At 39.1% G+C, this 5,334-nt stretch overlaps 1 pseudogene; it reads right to left on the bottom strand.

Moving 5' to 3' along the window:
* Nucleotides 1–3,989: 3,989 nt before the first annotated feature.
* LOC138170864 (transmembrane and ubiquitin-like domain-containing protein 2 pseudogene) lies at nt 3,990–4,908 on the bottom strand (annotated as a pseudogene).
* Nucleotides 4,909–5,334: the final 426 nt, after the last annotated feature.

Here is a 5,334-nt window from a genome sequence, read left to right as displayed (position 1 = left end):
AGTCCTATATAAAAGTTTCTCATGATTCCTTATGAACAAAATGGAGATTAATATCATAATCATGTATTTGGGTAGGCTCCAAAGTCACTAAATTGTCAAATACAGGAAAAATATTATTTGGTCTGTAGTGTAGTGCCTGAGGTAACATATCCTTGGTCCTGCACTCTTCAATGTTTTGTATAAATGATTAATGTCATGTTGTCAAATTTGCAGATAACAAAAAGTGTGAGCAATTTAAAAATTTATTTACAGTTATTGTTCGAGACCTCAAAAACATGGAATATTTGGTTAAATATAATATATAGCTCATACATAGAAGAATAGTTGTATAAAGAGGAAGCTGTATAAAAAACAGCTTGGGAACATTAAGAGTATGACATGATTTCCTAAAAGCAATACAAAGAGATGTGCTCTGATTCAATTCAGGGCTCAACTCTTTTTACAATGCTGGCTACATGTTAAGTTTGGAATTAAGGGTACACATGAAATAAGAGTGAATAGAGGTCATTTATTTTTAAAGTGCCAGGTATCAATAGATATCAAAGTAAGCAATTATGTTTACTATTCAGGTATTTATAGACAATAAATTTAAAATCAAGATTTGTCGATGAGCATCCAAAATCATATAATATGCTTACAGATAATTCATTCAACTATATATTGCCTTAATTTTGTCACTTAATATGCCATACTCAAAACAATAACCAATTTATTTTTCAGACTCAATTAAGTTGGGGAGGGGCTGAATTATAGAATAGAATGTGACTTCTGTCTATACACACAATGCATTTTTTTTTTAAAGCAATCGGGGTTAAGTAACTTGCTCAAGGTTACAAGGCCAGTTATTTCTGGGTGTGGTGCTGAGTATCTGAGTCGAGATTTGATCCCCAGGTCATCCAGACACTGGAGCCAGTGCTCTTACTCGCTGAGACACCTGGTTGCCCCACAAAATGCATTTTTAACATTTTTTTTTATTTTCAGTTCCAGATTCTTTCCCTCCCTCTCAATTTAGCTCCACCCATTGAGAATTGAAGCAAATGATATGAAATCATAAAGGATATATTTTCCACATTTGTTATATCAAAAGAAGAAATAAAATGAGTAAATTATATTTCAATTTTGACTCAGATGTCATCAGTTCTTTCTCTGAAGCTTTTTTCCACCATGAGTCCTTTGCAACTGACTTGAATCATGGCGTTGATCAGAGTAGCCAAGTCTTACATAATTGGTGATTATTACAACATTGCTGTTACTGTGTACAATGATCCTCTGGTTCTTCTCACTTCACTTTGTATCATTTTATAGAGGTTTTACCATTCTTTTCTTTTTCTAAAGTCACATCCCTCTTCATTTCTCAAACTAATATCCAATAACAATCATATACCAAAACTTGTCCAACATTCTGCAATTTAAATGGGCATCCCCTCAATTTCCAATTCTTTCTCACTGCAAAAAGGGCTGATATACATACATGTGCACGCATATATCCTTTTCCTTATTTTTTGACTTCTTTGGGCTATAGATGTAGTGCTGGATCTAAGTCTATGCATAGTTTTATAGCCCTTTGGTTATGGTTTCAGATTGTTCTCCAGAATGGCTAGACTAATGTACTACTCCACCAGCAGTTAATTAATGTACCTGTTTTCCCTCCCCCATCTAGCACTTGTCATTTCAGATGGGTGTGATATTGTAACCCAGAGTTGTTTTACTTGGCCTTTCTCTAAACAATAGTGATTTAGAGCATTTTTTTTCATATGACTATAGATAGCCTTGATTTTTTCTTCTGAAAATTGCCTGTTCAGAACCTTTAACCATTTATCAATTGGGCAATGGCTCCCATCTTTATCAATTTGATTAATTTCTCTTTATATTTGAGAAATGAGGCCTTCTTCAGAGAAACTTACTGTTCATTGTCTATCTTACCTTTTAGCAAAGTATAGTATTGCTGATTATCTTTATCAATTAGGTTTAATTTTGCTTTTGCATTTTCTGGGATCATGATTGCCACCCCTTCTCCTCTTCATTTCGGCTGAAGTATAATAGACTTACCTCCAGCCCTTCATTTCAACTCTTTATGTCTTTTTATCTTACAGTTTTTATCTTTTACACAACATAATTTTTTGGATTCTTGTTTCCAATTCAGTCCGCTATCCATTTCCATTTTGTGCATTAGTGATCCTCCCAATCATATTGAAAATGTGCAGTTCCCTATATCCCATTTTTTTCTATTTATCCTTCTTTCTCTCTTTTTTTTCCTGTCTCTCCTCAAAAGTCTATCTTGTTTCTGACTGCTGCCTTCCCCAATTCACCCAACTCCTTGCCCCCCCAACAATATCTCTTATACCCTTCCCCTCCTATCTCCCTAAAGGGTAAGATAGATTTTTATATACCCGTGTATGTGTGTACATATATACACACATGCACATGTACTTACATATGTATAAATGTATATGCATACATACATATATATGTATGTATGTATACACAAAGGCACATACATATATAAAGTTTGGGTACACACACGTATACACGCAAGTATGTGTGTATGTGTATATGTGTATTCTTCCCTTTTTGAAACAATTCTGATGATAGTAAAGTTCAAGGATCCTTCCCGCCCTCATTTTGCCCTTCACTGTAAAAACTAATTCTTGAGAGCCACCTTTATGTGAGAACATTTGTCCCATTCTACCTCTCCCTTTGCCTTTCTCCCAGTTCATCCATCTTTCCTACCCCTATATCATTTTTTGAACATTATCCCAACATGATTAACTCATACCCATTTCCTCTGTCTATGAATACCTTTTCCAACTACTCTAATAACGATAAATTTCATAGGAGCTGCATGTATCATTTTACCATATAAGAATGCAAACAGTTGAACTTTACTGAGAGTCATGACTACTCTTTCATTTTTAACTTTTTGTTCTTCTCTTGAGCCTAAAATTTGAATGTCAATTTTTCTATTCAATTCTAGGTTTTTGTTTTTATTTTTTTTTTAATTCAGGAATTCTTGGAAGTTTTCTATTTCATTAAATATCCATTTCTAGGATTATTCCATGTTTTGCAAGGTAGGTTACTCTTAGTTGTAATCTTAGCTCCTTTGACCTCTGGAAGATCATATTCCAACCTTTCCACTCCTTTAAGATTGGAGGCTCTAAATCTTCTGTCGTGTGACTCCATGATATTTGAATTGTTCCTTTCTGGCTACTTGCAATATTTCCTCCCTGATCTTGGGACTTTTTATTTGGCTATAATATTCCTGGTAATTTTCATTTTGAGATCTTTCAGGTGATCAATGGATTGTTTGTATTTTCATCTTTGGATTTAAGATATAAGAGCAATATTTATTGAATTTTAAAAAATGTAATTTATGGCCTTGGCTTTCATGTAGCCCAATAATTCTTTTTTTTTTCAACTTGAGTGACCAAGGCTGGTCACAAAATCATAACTTTATTCAATCACAGGCAGTGGCCATTGAATTAAGAGCCACAGGGGCCAAAGTCTTCATGCCACAAGGGCAAAGTTATTTCAGCCACAGAGGGCATGATAGTGCAGATGTTTATTCATGGTGTCCTGGCCGTGGATTTGAGGCAGTAGCAGTCCTAGCCCCATTCCTACACTTCCTGATCCCAGGGTCTTGCCTTTTGACTCTCAGAGTTCTGTCTCAACTGTAAAGGGCTTTCTAAAAAAAAAAAACAAACAAACCAAGTACTCAAACAAAGTGCTCTAGAAAAGGGTAGAACCTTGGGTGGGGTGGTGGAGTCCTTATTTCTACCTGAGAGTTGATAATGGGCAGGGAAAGGGGCATGTTCACCCTGCTTGGGGTAGAGTTGAGGGCATGGAAAAGGCCATGTGCCTACCGTTCATGGAGGGCCCACATCACTTTCAACAACCACCACTGGCCCTGGGGTCCTTGGCACCCAACCCTGGGCAGGGAAATAGGAAGGGGAAGGAAGACTGTGGCTCTTCTTCCCACCCCCACAGTGTCTTTATTGTCCATACATCCCAAAATCCAGGAAGCTGAAGAGGACAGTGACCCCTACCAAAGAAACAGTGGCAGGCACTGTGAAGAACTCTTGGTAGTTGATAACAGAAGTACCAGACTACACCCAGCAGCACCACAAATACAAGCACCATGAGGCTACCCACATTCATGCTGAGACCGAGTGGCTCTGTGGTGGGAGAAGTGGGCAGTGAAGAGGGGCCAGAGGCTGTTGGTGGTCACCTGGGTGATCAGTGACAGTGGATTATACAGTTGTCAGTGATGTTTAGGGAGTGCAGGCTTTCAGCTGGATCCTGCAGCAGGAGGCCTTGGTAAATCAGTTTCATCTGATTCTCCTGCCCAGGAAAGTATTTGCTCTTGAGGGTGCCCATGGTGTCATCAGGTCTGGCCACAGCCAGCTCCTCTGTGTCATTGAGGAATTTGAGCTGAATGTTGATGAGGCCAGGGTTAGGCAGAAGGTAGGTGCTACCCTCAGACCTCAGGGAAGCTTCCAGACTGCTGCCCTCACCACTAGTTGCCCAATTAGGCAGCCCCTGTATGTAAAGCAGGTGGTCAAGGCCTGGCTCAACCCCGCTCCCAGCACCAGGTTCACCTGCTGAGTCCCCCTCACCTTATTCCTCAGCTTCCTCCTCAGTACCCTCTTCAACATGTGTGGGTTCAGCTGGCTTCAAGCTGCCTGGCCCCCTGACCAGGTGTTCCACGAGACCGAGATGGAACACAGAGGTGTCATCAGCTGCCACAATGGTGCCCAGGAGCTGGGTATTGCCAGTATCTGCCACATAGGTGGAGAGTCAGGCCAGTATGAGAGCCAATACCAGCACCACCACACCCACCAACACTGTCACCTCATTGCCCATGCCTTCAATGAGGGTGGTATCAGGTGGCTCCATGACTAGAATTCTCACTGGATCCGAGCTGTCCAGGCATCCTGGATGCACTGGGACAGTCACAGATCTCACCTGCCTGTCCAGGGGAGGTAGGGCAGTGAGGCATTGGCAGCCCCTGATTCCTTCCAAGACCTTAGCCCAATAATTCTTAAAATACCTCTTGCCCCATTCTAATTTTTAAAGAAATATTTTCTTTAATGACCTTTGGAATCTCCTTTTCCATTTGGCCAATTGTATTTTTTACGAGTTTTTTCAGTGAATTTTTCACATCTTTTTCACTTTGGTCAATTTAGCTTTTTAATGAAATTTTTCCAGTGGATTTTTTTTCTGTCTCTTTTAACCAACTGGCCAATTTGTTTTGTAAAATGTTAATTTGTGGCTCTTTTACCAAGATATTGACTCTTTCTTACTTTTCTTGTTGTCACTCATTTCTTTTCCCAATTT

This window comes from Petaurus breviceps, unplaced genomic scaffold (genome assembly GCF_028583685.1).
Source record: "Petaurus breviceps papuanus isolate PSGF00001 unplaced genomic scaffold, PetGlider_PUasm1.0 40, whole genome shotgun sequence".
NCBI lineage: Eukaryota > Metazoa > Chordata > Mammalia > Diprotodontia > Petauridae > Petaurus > Petaurus breviceps.
This window is presented reverse-complemented; position numbering and strand designations above follow the sequence as displayed.